Source organism: Tamandua tetradactyla, chromosome 1, assembly GCF_023851605.1.
Source record: "Tamandua tetradactyla isolate mTamTet1 chromosome 1, mTamTet1.pri, whole genome shotgun sequence".
Classification (NCBI taxonomy): Eukaryota; Metazoa; Chordata; class Mammalia; order Pilosa; family Myrmecophagidae; genus Tamandua; species Tamandua tetradactyla.
In genome coordinates, this window is record NC_135327.1 from 172,782,341 (window position 1) to 172,798,902 (window position 16,562).

General features: G+C 35.9%; 1 protein-coding gene and 1 pseudogene across 50 annotated transcripts in view; one reads left to right on the forward strand and one right to left on the reverse strand.

Moving 5' to 3' along the window:
• LOC143660720 (uncharacterized) overlaps positions 1-16,562 on the reverse strand; it is a 298,041-nt gene that overhangs the window by 146,417 nt on the left and 135,062 nt on the right. For 3 of the 50 annotated variants that reach the window (XR_013164271.1, XR_013165076.1, XR_013164846.1), the window contains exon 1: positions 1-16,562. This exon is cut by the window's left edge and continues 12,623 nt beyond it; it is cut by the window's right edge and continues 21,610 nt beyond it. The exons of the other annotated variants lie outside the window; for them this stretch is intronic. The gene's annotated coding sequence lies outside the window, so the exon portion shown is untranslated. 50 annotated transcript variants of the gene reach the window in all.
• Positions 1-16,562, forward strand: part of LOC143679489 (ZZ-type zinc finger-containing protein 3 pseudogene) — a 21,018-nt pseudogene that overhangs the window by 4,020 nt on the left and 436 nt on the right.

Below are 16,562 nucleotides of genomic sequence, written 5' to 3' on the forward strand. Positions count from 1 at the left end.
ATGGCGTCACAGTGGAATTTCACCAAACATTCTGAAAAGAACTAACACAATCCTGCTCAACTCTTCCAAAAAACTGAGGAAAAAGGAACACTGCCTTACTCATTTTATGAGGCTAATAACACTCTAATAACCAAAACCACATAAAGATACTACAAGCAAGGAAAACTACAAACCAATCTCCCTAATGAATACAGATGCAAAAAATCTCAACAAAATACTTGTAAATGAAATCCAATGGCACATTAAAAGAATTATGCACCACAACCAAGTGGGGTTTATTCCAAGCATGGTTCAACACCAGAAAATCAATCAATGTAATACAACATATTAACAAATCAAAAGGGAAAAATCACATGATTATCTCTACTGATGCTGAAAAAGCATTTGACAAAATTCAATATTCTTTTCTGATTAAAAAAAAACACTTCAAAAGATAGGAATCAAAGGAAACTTCTTCAATATGATAAACAATAAACATGCAAAACCTACAGTTAGCATCATATCCAAGAGTGAGAGACTGAAAGCCTTTCCCTTGAGACTGGGAACAAGACAAGGATGACAACTGTCACCACTATTATTCAACATTGTGCTAGAAGTTCTAGCTAGAACAATCAGGCAAGAAAAAGAAATAAAAGGCATCCAAATCAGAAGAGAGGTGGTGAAATTTTCATTATCTACAGATGACATGATCTTATACCTGGAAAATCCTGAGAAATCTACAACAAAGCTACTTGAGCTAATAAACAAATTCAGCAAAGTGGTGCGATACAAGATTAATGTGCAAAAATCAGTAATGTTCTTATACACAAATAATCAACCTAACTGAAGAGATGATTAAGAAAAAAATTCCATTCACAATAACTACTTAAAGAACTGAGTACCTAGGAATAAACTTAACCAGGGATGTAAAGGACCTGTACATAGAAAACTACAAGACATTTCCAAAAGAAATCAAAGATGTAAACAGGTGGAAAGACATTCCGTGTTCATGGAAAGGAAGGCTAAATATCTTAAAGATGTCAATTCTTTGATCTACAGATTCGACACAATACCAATCAACTTTCCAACAACCTACTTTGAAGACCTGGAAAAGCTAGCTATTAAATTTATTGAAAGGGAAAGGGGCCCCGAATAGCCGAAAACATACTAAAAAAGAAGAATGAAGTGGGAGAACTAATATTTCCTGACTTTTAAGCTTATTAGAAAGCCACAGTGTTCAAAACAGCATGATATTGGCCCAAAGATAGATATATTGATCAATGGAGTAAAACTGAGAGTTCAAAAATAGACCCCCAGATCTATGGTCAACTGATCTTTGAAAAGACCCTCAAATCCATAGAACTGGGTCAGAATAGCTTTTTAAATAAATAGGCATAGGAAAACTGTATGTTAATAGCCAAAGGAATGAAAGAGGAATCCCACCTCACACCCCAGACAAAAATTAACTCAAAGTAGATCAAAGACCTTAATACAAGAGCCAGTACAATAAAACTTGTAGAAGAAAATACAGGGAAACATCTTCAAGACCTAGTAATAGGAGGTAGCTTCTTAGACCTTACACCCAAGCACAAGCAACAAAAGAAAAAAAATGTAAATAAGAACTCCTCAAATTCAAATGCTTCTGTGCCTCAAAAGACTTTGTCAGAAAAGTCAAGAGTTAGCTAACTCAAGGGGAGAAAATATTTGGAAACCATATATCTGATAAGGGTTTGATATGAAGTCATACAACTCAACAATAAAAGAACAACCAACCCAATTATAAAATAGGCAAAGACATGAATAGACACTTTTCTGAAGAGGAAATATAAATGGCTAAAAAGCACATGAAAAGATGTTCATCCTCATTAGCTATAAGGGAAATGCAAATCAAAACCATGATGAGATATCATCTCACACCTAAAAGAATGGCTGCCATTAAACAAACAGGAAACCACAAATCCTGGAGAGGATGTGGAGAAAGAAATTAGAACACTTAAGTACTGCTGGAGGGAATGTATAATGGAACAGCCACTGTGGAAGGTAGTTTGGCAGTTTCTCAGAAAACTAAATATCAAGTTCCCCTATGACCTGGCAATATCAATGTTTGGTATATACCTAGAAGACATGAAAGAAGTGTCACAAACAGACATTTGCACACCAATGTTCATGGTGGCATTATTCACAATTGCCAAAAGATGGAAATAACCCAAGTGCCCATCAACATATGAGTCGGTAAACAAAATGTAGTATGCATATAATGATGGAATATTATGCAACAGTGAGAAAAAGTAAGATTCTGAAGCATATGACAATGTGGATGAACCTTGAGGACATAATGCTGAGCAAAATAAGCCACACACAAAAGGATAGATATTGTATGATTTCACTAATATGAACCCCCTTAAAAAAGAGTCATAAAATGTAAAATATAAGAGGACCTAGAGTTAGAGAGGAGCTAGAGAAGAGGAATGGTTATTTAATATGTACAGACTAGTTTAAAGGGATTGAAATTAAAAGCATGGAAGTGGATAGAGGTGATGGTAGTTCATTAGTGGGCTTATAAGGAATAGTGGAACGTTGAAGGAGAATATGATTGAAAGGGGTTGTTTAGAGCCATGAACCTCACCAATCAGCCTACAAATATTATTACATGAACTACTTCAAAAGCATGACACTTGTACAAGGAGTTATTAATAGAGGAGTATATGGGGAAAACGTACGTACTGCACACTATGGTTTATACTTAACAGGGATACATTACTAGTACCACAACAATACTAGAGGAAAATAATTGGGGTAGGGGGAGACAAAGTTAAGGGAAGTGCTCTAGTTTGCTAGCTGCCGGAATGCAACACACCAGAGATGGATTGGCTTTTAATAAAAGGGGATTTATTTTGTTAGTTCTTCAGAGGAAAGACAGCTAACTTTCCAGAGGGAAGGCACAGGATGCTCTCTGCTGGCCATCTCTCCAGGCCTCTGGGTTCCAACAACTTTCCCCGGGGTGATTTCTTTCTGCATCTCCAAAGGCCTGGGCTGAGCTGCGAGTGCTGAGATGAGGTATGCTGAGCTGCTTGGGCTGTGCTACGTTGTACTCTATCATTTAAGCACCAGCCAATTAAGTCAAACGTCATTCATTGCAGCAGGCATGCCTCCTAGCTGACTGCAGATGTAATTAGCAACAGATGAGGTTCACGTACCATTGGCTCATGTCCGTAGCAACAAAACTAGGTACTTTCACCTGGCCAAGTTGACAACTGAATCAAACTACCACAGGAAGTTTTGGATTTTCTCTTTGGTGTGGGTGTGTCTATGTGTTATTTTTCTCTTTAGAGCAATGAAAATTGTCTAAAATTGAAAGTGATGATTGTAAAATTAAGGGAGGATACTGTGAAACACTGATTGTTTATGCTACATGAATAGATCTCAAAAAACATCTGCAGATTCAAAAATAAATAAATAAACAGAAAGATTCAAGTGCTAGAGAAAGTATGGAGAGAGGTGTACCTATTCAATGTTGGTAGGGTAGCAGAATGGGGCAGCCCTTCAGAGGATAAAATAGTGGGTCCACAGGAGGCTAAATATAGGGTCACCACATGATTAGGTAATTTCGTTATTGGCAATATACTCAAAAGAACTGAAAGTAGGGACTCAAATAGACATTTGCACATTGATATTTACGGCACCGTTATTCATGATACCCAATGGATGGAGGTGGCCAAAGGGTGCACTGATTGAGAAGCAGAAGGTCGAACTGTGGTATTTACATATGTGCTGGTTTGAAACTATTATGTACCCCAGAAAAGCCATGTCCTTTAACCCTCATTCAATATTTCTGGGTGGGACTTTTTTGATTGTTTCCATGGAGATGTGACCTACCCAATTGTGGGTGGTAACTTTTAATTAGATAGTTTCCTTGGAGATGTGTCCCCACCCATTCAAGGTGGGGTTGCTTTTTAGGAGCCCTTTAGGAGGGCATTATTTTGGAAAAAGCTACAGAGCCACAAGAGCCACCAGAACTGACAGAGCCAACAGAATGGACAGAGCCCCAAGTAAGCCAATGAAGCTGTTGAAGAGAAAGCTTAGCAGATCTCATCATGTGCCTTTCCAGCTGAAAGAGAAACCCTGAACATCATTGGCCTTTTTAAAACAGGGTATCTTTCCCTGGATGCATTCACTTGGACATTTTCATAGCCTTGCCTTAATTTGGAAATTTTCACAGCCTTAAAACTGTAAACTTGAAACTTAACAAATTCTTCTTTACAAAAGCCATTCTGTTTGTAGTTATATTGCATTCCAGTAGCTTCAGCAAACTAAAACAACATATGATGGAATATTGTGTGGCTACAGAAAGAAACAAAGTCATGAGGCATGCAACAAAGTGAATGAACCATGATGACATTATATTGAGCAAAATAAGCCAGAAATAAAAGGAGAAATATTTGTAGTCTCTTTTAGAAAATACATATAAGAAAACTGGGGCCTAGAATTGTAAACTCATACTGCAGTCACATTTATTCCTGTGCTTTAAATGTTTTTTTTTTTTAAGTGTTATTTTTAAATTCTGAGGTGCTGTGCCATATGTGTATAACCTGATATTTTTCTGGAGCTTTGGGTACCTGTATCACACCTAAGACTCAGAGTTGGAGTTCAGCAGCTCTGAAAGCCAGCATTTCTACATATAGCAATTGTGAAGCCAACAAAGTGACCAGGCTTCAATTACAGGTAAGAATGAAGCCAATCTGGTTGGGTCTAAGGTAAATTAGAATACAGGGTAAAGGATGAAACTGTCTGTATTTTAGAACTTCACCTACTATATGAGACCAAAGGAAGAGAGGTTTATTTTGCCCAAAACCTACATATTCTGCAGCACACAATCTAACAACATATCTGGCCAGTTCAGTTAATCTAAACACATGGAGCTTAGTATTGGGAACAATGTCCTTGCAGTTCTTTATAGTTTAACATACCTAGATATGTTCCAGATTATGTTGGGTGGTCTTACAGCTCTGTATAGCTTAATGCAATACCCAGATACATTCCAAAGTATGAGAGGCAGATAATTTAAAAGTATTGGCAAAATCCCTTGAAGGACTGGAGAAAAAATGTGGAACTATTAAAACTTTTCCAACTGGGAAATTCCTGATACCTTCTCAAACATTAGGGGCCTTCTAGTTAATAGGCCAAGCCCTTGGTACTTATGAAACTTGTATGTGTAATGGAGAAGCTAAGCCTACCTATAATTACACCTGAGAGTTACTTCCAGAGAACCTCTTTTGTTGCTCAGATGTGGCCTGTCTCTCTCTCTCTCTAAGCCCAACTCTTATTCTCCCTGTTATGTGGGGATATGACATCAAGGGGTACAAATCTCCCTGGTAACGTGGGACATGACTTGAAGGGATGAGCCTGGCCCCAGCACCATGGGATTTACAGTGCCTACCTGATCAAAAGGGGGAAAAGAAATACAACAAAATAAAGTATCAGTGGCTAAGAGGTTTCAAATAGAGTTGAGACGTGATTCTGGGGATTACTCTTATGCAGGCGTCATCTAGATACTGCTGGTTGCCACAGTGTGCCAAGCCCCAACCAAACTATTCCTGTAAACCCTAAAGAATACCCAGGACTCTATTTGAGACTCTATAAAAGTCTCACCAAGTTTTGTTTTTCAGAAATCTATAACCTCCAGATGGTTATAAGCCCTGAAACCCAGGGGTCCCAGTTTCTCCAAGAACATCAACCAGGTGCATGCCCCTACCCCATAATGTCAATACCATTTTTCAACATAAAGAAGTTAGAATTGTCACTGCCTAAATATCCCTAAAGACTGTGAGAAGGATCAAAAGAGAAAGAAGAGTTGTAACAGAGAAGATAGGATTTAACAAATGAGTTTGATTATTGAATCATTATATTGATATTTCCTTTTGGTCTCCAGGGTCTTAGAGCAGCTAAAAGGAAATACCTGAAATGGCGGAACCCTTATCATACTTTGAAATTTGTTCTAAAACTACTTCTTAAAATGTACTTTGAAATTTATCACCTACATATATATATATATGTTGTATTTTACAATAAAAAATGTTTTAAAAAGCCATATAATTTTGGGAGGTCTGGAAAGGACTCAAGGCTCAAACCAAAATTCCCTCTTATACACTGTGTAGACTGCAGCTGAAATAAGGCAAAGCTTTGACCCCTGATAAAATACAAAAGCTTCTAAGAGTTTTACCACTTTAGACTGTTAACAATTTGGAGGGAAAGTTGCTTTATCTTTTTAAAAATATAGTTTAATGATGAGAACTTCAGGTGATTTCCAGGCATCCCATTAACCTGTTGAGGTTTGACTTATTCACTGCTATATTCACCTATAACCATCCAGGCCTGAAACATAATAGTTGCTCCATATTGCCACTGTGAGTGAATAAGCGAATGAATGAATGAATGAATGGCTAAAATTCTTACAGAGGTTAGGTTTAGGGCAAAATTATGCACAAGGGGCAGCCAAGTTGGACAAAGTATCACTCAAAAAATTAAACAAGAATATCATACAATATATCATCTCTGACCACAATGGAATGAAGCTAAAAATAACAGAGGGAAGACTGGAAGATTTACAAATATGTGCAGTTTAAACAACATACTCTTAAACAACCAATGGGTCAAAGAAGAAATTCCAAGAGCAATTAGGAAATATCTTGTGGAAAATGAAAACACAAATACCCAAACTTATGAAATGCAGCAAAGGTACTGTTGTAAAGGAAATTCATGGTTCTAAATGCTTACGTTAAAAAAGAAGAGTTCTTCTGGTTGACCAAGATGGTGGTATAAGATGCTCCATTATCCCATAAAATCTTTGAGCAACTAGCAAAAATAGGAATTTCCCTCAAAACTGCAGAATATAGGTAAAGGGTTGCAGTAGCTGGATGAGAGCCAAATCAAGAAACTACAACCTTAAAAATGGTAGGAGGGTGGTGCGATGGTGGCTCAGTGGCAGAGTTCTTGCCTGCCATGCCAGAGACCCAGGTTCAATTCCCAGTGCCTACCCATGCCCCCCCAAAAATGGTAGGAGATACTCCTGGTGCGCTCATTGAACCTTCCCCCATCCTTATCCCACATGATGTGGTGTGAGCCTTTATGCCCTATTATGAGTCCCTAGTCCTATTCCGGAGGGAACAAATAAATTTCTATGCACACAATGGGGAGTCAGTATGTCCAAGGCAATCTATTGGGTAGCAGCCTGCAAGACTGAATCAGTAAACTCTTCTTAGGCTTGCTCTCCAAAAACTTGCCCTGTGGAGAGTTTAGCTTGCTGACAACTAAAGCAGTATAAGAAACAATTAAGTCAAAGTGATCTGGAGCAAAGGATTACCTGCTTTAAGTCATAAAATAGAGCACTCAGAAAGCAGGAAACTATATTTCATATGGAATATAGGAGGCATTTGATTTCTTGTAAATGAGTGAATTTCTAAGGACACAAGCAAACCCAAGCCTGGGACAAGATGCAGGCTCAGAAAAGATGGAGAAAAATCCACATGTCACATTCACCCTGGAATGATTTTTTTCATAAGAGGGCTAATCTTAGAAGGAGAGCAACAACCATAATGGAGCCAATTTGCCAAGATTGTGAAATATGTTTCTTGCCTCAGTTTGTTTATTTGTATTAGCTCCTGGCATTCAAGGAAATCTCTATCACATCACCAGATGGATATAAAATTAAGGAACAGATAGATAAACAAAGACTAACTCCAAGAGTTAACACTTTAAAAAATTAAAATGCACAGTGTGCAGCAAAAGATTACCAGGCAAACAGGAAATGATGGCCCATCCAAAGGAACAAGTTAAGACCAAACTTTGGACATACCAGAGAAGGTCTTTTAAAAAAATGATACTCAGTATAGTCAAACACTTAAAGGAAAACATAGAAAAAGAACTAAAGGAAATCAGGAACACTATGAATGAACAATATGAGATTTCAATACAGACATAGAAATTTTAAAAAGGAACCAAATAGAAATGCTGGAGTTGAAGACTACAATATCTGAATGAAAAAAATGGTTTCAATAGCATATTGGAGTTGGCAGAACAAAGAATCAGTGAACTTGAAGACAATACAATTGAAATGATTCAGGCTGAGAAACAGAAAGAAAAAAGAATTTAAAAAAGCAAACAGAGCCAAAGGAACGTGAGACACCATCAAGTATACCAATATATACATTACAGGAATCCCAGAAGGAGAAAAAGAGAGCAGAGAAAGAAGGAATACTCAAAGAAATAATGTTAGAAAACCTTCAAAATTTAATGAAAGACATGAATGTGTACATTCAAGAAGACCATCAGACCCCAAACAGGATAAATCAAAAAGAAGCTTGCCCAGACACATAACAATCAAGCTGTCCAATGACAAGGCAAAGTAGAGAGTTCTGACAGCTGCAGGAGAAAAGCAATGTGTTATGAATAAGGGAGTCCCAATAATATTAAGTTCTAATTTCTCATCAAAATCAAGGAGACAAGAAAGCAGGGGGATGAAATATTTAAAATGCTGAAAGAAAACAATTGCCAACCAAGAATTCTATATCCAGCAAGACTGTCTTTCAAAACTGAGGGAGAGATTAAGAAAGATTCCCAGATGAACAAAAGCTGAGGGAGTCCATCGCCACCATACCTGCCCTACAAGCAGTACTAAACAGTGTTCTTCATGCTGAAAGGAATGGACATCAGACAGTGGATCAAAGCAGCATAAAAAATACAGATAACCCTATGGATAACTATAAATGCCAGTACTATTATATTTTGGTTTGGGGATGTGAGCCACTTTTTATTTCTTATGGATGCTAAAATGCAAATGCATAATAAGTAACGATAAATCGATGGTTTTGGACATGGAATGTACAAATTTATAATGTGTAATGAGTACAATAAAAAGGAGGGTATAGAAAGGCATTAATAGTGTATGTTATTGAAGTTAAGTTTGTTTTAACTCAAACTCGTCATAGATTTAAGATGTTAAATGTTAGCCTTATGGTAACCATAAGGAATAAATATATGAAAAATACATATAGAAAGATATGAGAAGGGACTCAAAATCGTACACTACAATAAATAAAATAAATATTAAAATAGGCATTAATGGAAAAATTAAGAGGAAAAAATGGCATATAACTTAAAAGACCAAATAGCCTTATGGCAGAAGATAATCCTGCATCATCAGTGTTACTATAGGTGGAAATAGACTCAACTATGCAGTAGAAAGGCAGATATTGGCAGCATGAATAAAAAACAAATATATACTGTTTAAAGAGACATCAAATTTAAAGGCATGAGAAGGGTGAAAATGAAAGGATAAAAAATGCATATACCATGCAAATAGTAACCAAAAGACAGCTGGGGTAGTTGGGTGATAATATCTGATAAAACAAACTTTAAGTAAAAAAAATGGTTAAATGGGAGAAAGAAGGCCACTACATACTGCTAAAGGGGTCAATTCAACAAGAAGACATAACAATTATAAATATATGCATCTAGCAGCAAAGCCATAAACATATGAAGGAAATGTTGACATATCTGAAAGGAGGAAGAGACAGCTCTAAATTAACGGTAGGAGACTTCAATACACCACTTTCAATGGTGGAAACAGTATCTAGACAAAAGATCAATAAGGAAATAGAATATGTGAAGAATACTATAAATCAACTAAACCTAACAGACATATATAGAACACTTAACCCAGCAGCAGCAGGATACACATTTTCCTCTAGTGCCCACGGATAATTCTTCAGGATAGATCATATGTTAGATCACAAAACAAGTCTCAATAAATTCAAACCTACTGAATTCATGCAATGTATCTTCTCCAACCACAATGGAATGAAGAAAGAAATCAGTATCAGAGTGAGAAGTGGAAAATTCATGAATATGGGGAAAATAGACAACACACTCTAAAACAATGAATGGGTGAAAAAAGAAATCACAAGGTAAAGAATAATGAATAGCTTGAGGGAAATGAAAATGAAAACACAAAATACAAAAACTTATGGGATGCAGCAAAGGCAACACTGAGGGGGCAATTTAAAGCTCTAAATGCTTATTTATATATATATATATATATTTAACATGGGCAGGCACCGGGAATCGAACCTGGGTCCTCTGGCATGGCAGGCAAGCATTCTTACTAAATGCTTATATTAAGAAAGAAGAAAGACCTCAAATCAGAGACCTTGCTTCAGAACTAGAAAATCTAGAAAAAAGAAATGCAAACTGAACACAAAGCAAGCAGAAGGGAGGAAATAACAAAGATCAGAACACAAATCAATAAAAGAGAGAATTAAAAAACAATAGGCTAAATGAAACCAAAATTTGGCTCTCAAAAAGATAAAACAAAATTGACAAACTTTAAGTTACATAGACAAAGAGAAAAAGATAGAGGACACTGTACTGGTTTGAAGCTATTATGTACCCCAGAGAAGCCACGTTCTTGGTATCTATTCTTATGGCAGTAGACCTATTATGAGTGGGACCTTTCGGTTAGGCAATTTCCATGAAGATGTGACCCACCCTATTCAAGATGGGTCTTAATCCCCTTGCTGGAGTCCTTTATGAGAGGACTAAAGAAATGAAATCCAGAGATAAGCTTCCAAAGGAGAGAACAACTGGAACCAAGCCAGAAGAGAAGGACAAGCAGATATTGTCATGTGCCTTCCCATGTGTCAGAGGAAATCCGGATGCCAACCTTTCCTCCGAGAAGGTATCTTTCTCTTAATACCTTCATTCGGACATTTTCATGGCCTTAAAACTGTAGATTTGTAACTAATAAATCGCCAGAGAAAAAGTCAACCCGTTGCTGGTATAGTGAATTCTGGCAGCTTTAGCAACCTGAAACAAGACACAAATAATTGAAATCATAAATGAAAGGGGAAATATTATTACCAATTCCAGAGAAGTAAAAAAGTCTATAAGAGGATACTATGAACAATTGTACAGTAACAAATTAGAGAACCTAGATGAAATGGGCAAATTCCTAGAAACACACAAACTACCTATACTCAAGTAGAAATAGAAGCTTTCAATAGACTAATAACACATCAGAAAGTAAAAAGCTTCCAACATGGAAATGTCTAGGACCAGATGGCTTCACTGGTGAACTTTAACAAACATTCCAAGAAGAATTAACAAACCCGGCTCAAACTCATGCACAAAATTGAAGAGGAGGGAACACTCTAATTCACTCTATGATGCTAGCATTCATCCTAATTCCAAAGCCAGATAATGGTATCACAAGAAAAAAATTACAAAGCAATTTATCTTATGAATTTCGATGAAAAATCCTCAACAAAATACTAGCAAACAAAATGCAACGCACATTAAAATAATTATACACCATAATCAGGTATGATTTATATCTCAGGTATGCAAGGGTGGTTCAACATAAGAAAATCACATAATGGAATACACCACATTAACAGAACGAAGGAAAAAGGCCACATGATCATCACAATTGATGCAGAAAAGTCATCTGAAAAAATCCAGCCCCGTTCTGGATACAAACAGTTCGCAAACTAGGCATAGAAAGAACAATATTGGGCATATACGAAAAACCCAAGCTATCATATTTTATGTATGGTGAAAGACTGAATGCATTCCCTTTAATTTGAGGAACAAGACGAGTATGCCTCCTGTCACCATTGTTAGTTCAGCTTTGCACTGGAAGTTCTAGCCACAGTGATAAAGTAAGAAAAATAAATTAATGGCATCCAAATTAGAAAAGTAGACCTTTCCCTCTTTTCAGATGACATGAACCTAAACATAAAAAATCATTAAAAACCCACAACAAAGGTAACATAACTGAAAAAAAAATTCAGCAAAGTGGCAGGATACAAGAGAAATCCACAGAAAAATTATGCTTGGAAAACTGGATATTCACATGCAAAAGAATGAAAATGGACTGCTGCTTTACATTATATACAAAAATTATCTAAAAGTGGATCAAAGAATTAAATACAAGAACCAAAACTATAAAACAGGAAAACATAGGGAAGCTTCTTCACAACCTTGTGAATGGTTTCTTATACTTTATAACAAAAGCTCAAGCAACAGAAGAAAAAATAGATAAATGGGAGTGCTTCAAATTAAAAACCTTTGTACATCAAAGGATTTTATTATGAAAGTACAAAGACAATCTACAGAATGAGTGAAAATATTTGGAATCCACATATGTATAAAGGTTTAATAAAATTTTAATATCCAGATATTAAATAAAGATTTAATGCCCAGAATATATAAAGAAACCCTACAATTCAACAACAAAAAGACAAACAACCCAATTTAAAAACAGGTAAAAGACATGAATAGACATTTCTCCAAAGAAGAGATGCACATGGCCAATAAACACATGAAAAAATGCTCAAATATCATTAGCCATCAGGGAAATGCATCAAAACTACAAGATACTACTTCATAACAATTAGAATGGCTACTATGAAAAAAAAAGGAAAATAAATGTTGGAGAGATGTGGCAAAATCTGAACATTCCTTCAAGGATGGTAGGAATGAAAAATTATGAAGCCACTGTTGAAAACAGTTTGGCAGTTTCTCATAAACTTAACTATGGAGTTACCCTGCAATTCCACTCTTGAATATATACCCAAAAGAAAGAGAGCAGGGAATCAAACAGATATTTGTTTACCAGTGTTCATAGTGGCTTTTTTCACAAGATCCAAAAGGTGGAAGCATCCCAAATGTCCATCAACAGTTGAATGGATAAACAAAATGTGGTATATACAACCAATGGAATACTATTCAGCTATGAAAAGGAATGAAGTCCCAATACATGTAACAATATGGATAAGCTCGGATGACATCATATTGAGTGACATAAGCCAGACACAAAAGGACAAATATTTATGCTACAAAATAATTAAAATAAGCAAATTTATAGAGACAGACACTAGAATACACATTTAACAGGGGCTGGGGATAGGAAATAGGAAGTTAATGCTTATGGGCATAGAGTTTCTGTTTCGAGTGACAAATATTTTGGTAATGGATGTGCTGATGATAGCAGGACACTGTGAATATAATTAACACCATTGCATTATGTATTTCAATGTGGTTAAATAGGAAAATTTCAGGTTGTACACACATTATGAGAATAAAAATTAAAATAAAAACCCACAGGCCTGTACATGAATAGTGACTCCTAATGTAAACTATGGATTATGGTTAATAGTACAATTATAATAAATTTTTATCAATTGTAACAAAGGTACCACACTAATGCAAAGTAAAAACTGTGTGTGGGGAGGGTATATGTGAACTCTGTGTTTTCTGCATGATTTTTCTGTAAACCTACAACTTCTCTAATAAAAAATATATTGTAAAAAGTCTTAATTGAACAAGTAAATCACTCTCAGATTGTATTGCCAGAGAAAACTCAGGCATGTTTAAATAGTGTTACAGAGAATGGCCCTTTTTTAGCCTCTTAATAATGGATTCTATTTAAAATGTATATAAAATGAATATATTAATCAAGTAATCAATTTAAGATGGTGGTATCTACATTTTTCCCCTAAAATTATAACTTCCCAAAAAGTAAGTCCCTTGCATCATCATTTTCTCTCCCTAATCTGCTAACCAGCAACTTATTAAATTCCCCTTTTTAAAAGCCATTCCGTTTCTGGTACATTGCATTCCGGCAGCTAGCAAACTAGAATACCATTTAAAAGAATTTGTGTCAATTAACCTGTCTGTGAAATCTCAGCCTTCCTCAAAATAAGCTTCCTTTACTATATCTCTATGTATATGTGAACTTCTTGTAAATGTGCCAATGATAAGGAAAGGTGTAGCTCCAACTCGGTCTATGAAAATACAGGCATATACAGTCTGATCTCATAAAGCTGTTCAAGCAAACACATGAACACAAAATCAAATGAGTATAGGCTTCAATTAAATGCCAGGGAAGACTAAGGGACATCTGTATGGCCTTGTTTTCATCGCAATGTAAAAAGTCCTTTGCGATAATATGCTACTTGAGAGAGGGTAAATACTTACTCTAAGCATTAGATGTTTCCTGTATGATAAGCAATGATAACAATTGTCTCATAAATTTAGTCAGAGGATTACAGGTTTGATACAAATATTCCCTAACCTACATGGATTGAGTTAGAAAGTATCCTGGGATCCCAAGACAAGTTAGTTAAAAAAAAAAAAACTGTCACCATTTATAATTATCTGTAAAAATCAGTTCTTTTAATATTGTGCATTTAAAGAAAAGCACAGAATTTTATTGAACACAGAAGCTGATAATGTGAATACAGCTATCATATGGTTATTAATAACAACTGATTTTAAAATCTTTATTTCTTCATAACAGACCCATTATTCTTATTGAACAAATAAACATTGTAAACAAAATAACCTCAAACAATTTATACTATTAAAATGTCACTTTATCTGCTTACAGGGTAGAGTTTCGTAAAAAGTTTCATTTAATAAAAGGAGTCACTGCCTCAAAAAGCTTGAAAACCTCTTTTAGTGTTTCTCAAATACCACCATATGGAATGGCTACAGTAGACCTGGATCAGCTTTTACAAAGTATGGAAAACTGGGCCCTTCTTCAGTAATTCCCTTTCAATAGGCATGGAATGGAAGTGAGGTATCTCGTCTTAGGGGTGGGGAAAATAAAGGAAATTGATGATATAATCAATAAATTATCGTTGTCACAGACCTCTTGTTCACATATTTTGTTAAAATCAAGAGAATATATGTATACAAAAAACCCCTAATATGTGAACCCTCTCACAAAAAGAAAGGAAATAAGTTTTATAATATTTGTTTTTTAGTGAACCCAGTTTGGACTTACTAATTTTACCTTATACTTTTTCTGAAAGTTCACATATCATCAATTTTAGTACATTTTAAGATTTCACTAGTGATCAATAGCCAGAACGTTCATCTGCTTCCAGAAGCTCTAGCTTTATTTTAAAATTGGGCAAAGGGTTATTTTTCTCCTGCATTCAATCCCTTCTAAATTCTGCATGATTTTTCAGAGAGTCAATATTGGATCTTTCAAGATATTTCCAAGTGCCTTCCAAACACCAGAGAGTTTAAGAAACTTAATTTTAAAAGTTGTCATTGAACAACTCACCCAAAACTTAACTGTGCTTCCCAAGGATTTTCATAGTTTTGTTGTATCTGTAGTTTAAAAGTCATTTTCTTGCTTAAAAAGATGGAGGTAAATGGTAATGAGTAAAATGAGATATTTTAGATGAAAGTGATATGTTGGGATGCAACTACTCCTTACCTCTGATTGGCTTGAGGCACCCAGCCCCACACAAAAGATATCAAGTTGTGCTAGTACAACCATATAAATAATTAATACCTGAAGTCTCAATGTAACATGGACATTTACAGTGATGACAGATAAATGCAGATGTTTGGGAATCAAATAGTAGGCGAAACACTTGTAAAAAGAAAGGAATTTAGGAAGTTCTAGTATTCTCCATGGCTGCAGCTGAGAGTCTGAAACCCTGATGTTTAAACTCTATTCTAGATGATAGCTTCAATTCTTCAGGATATACGGAAGAGAGATAACATGACTACAACGGTAGATCTTTGGTTGTACAGGTTTCCCAATGAGTGGATCATGATGACCATTGTAGGAACTTGCCACAGTATGGCTAATTTCCCATCTACTCATGTAGAAATAGTAATGGAAGAACCACTGACTTAAAACAGCAAAGTACTCAAGAATCATGGGTAAAACCTAGGAAAAGAGGACTTTCTTCTTCGGTAAAAGATAAGACAGAAAGGCAGGCTACAGAAAATTGTGACAGAAAGCAGACAGAACCTGTTTCACCAGTTGTAAAAAAAATTAAGCATTGCTTAAGATCTAAAGCACCAAACAGTTCACAAGAAGATTCACCTATATAATCAGACAAGGAGTCAGTAAAACAGAGGAACACAGTAGTAGACAATGATGCAGATTTTCAGGAGACTAAACGAGTTTGTCGGTGTCTTATACTGGATTATGGTGAAACAGGGGAAATTAAAAAGGTGAATGTCAGTGAGGAAAGGCCACTTAATTCTACAGTAGTTGAAGAACTCACAGGTTATTTAGCTGTCAGTAGATTTGATGACAGTGATTCAGTTGTTATAATCTGTGATGATTGTCAGCCTAAAGGGAACACTAAACAAAATAGCACTGATTCCTATGTGTTGCAGGAAAAATTAGACGAAAATGTTCCTTGATAGTAGGAAGGAAGACTCCAGACTTCAATGTTCCTTGATAGTAGGAAGGAAGACAGTTATAGAGACTATAACATGCCTTGCACAAATTCAGAAGTGCAGGTCAAACTGGAGGACCACAAAATAGTAACTGCTTGCCTACCGACGAAACACGTTAATCAGCAGACTACTGAGCCAGCTACAGGGCCCTTTTCTGAAATTCAGTCATCTTTAAGGGATTCTGAGGAGAAAATAGATGTGGTAGGAGACAGCAGTGCCACAAAGAATGGTGTAATGAAAACACCAGTAATGTCCTGGACACGAATCTTGAGAGTATACCAGTCTCTGGAGAACCAGAATCACCTTCTATTCTA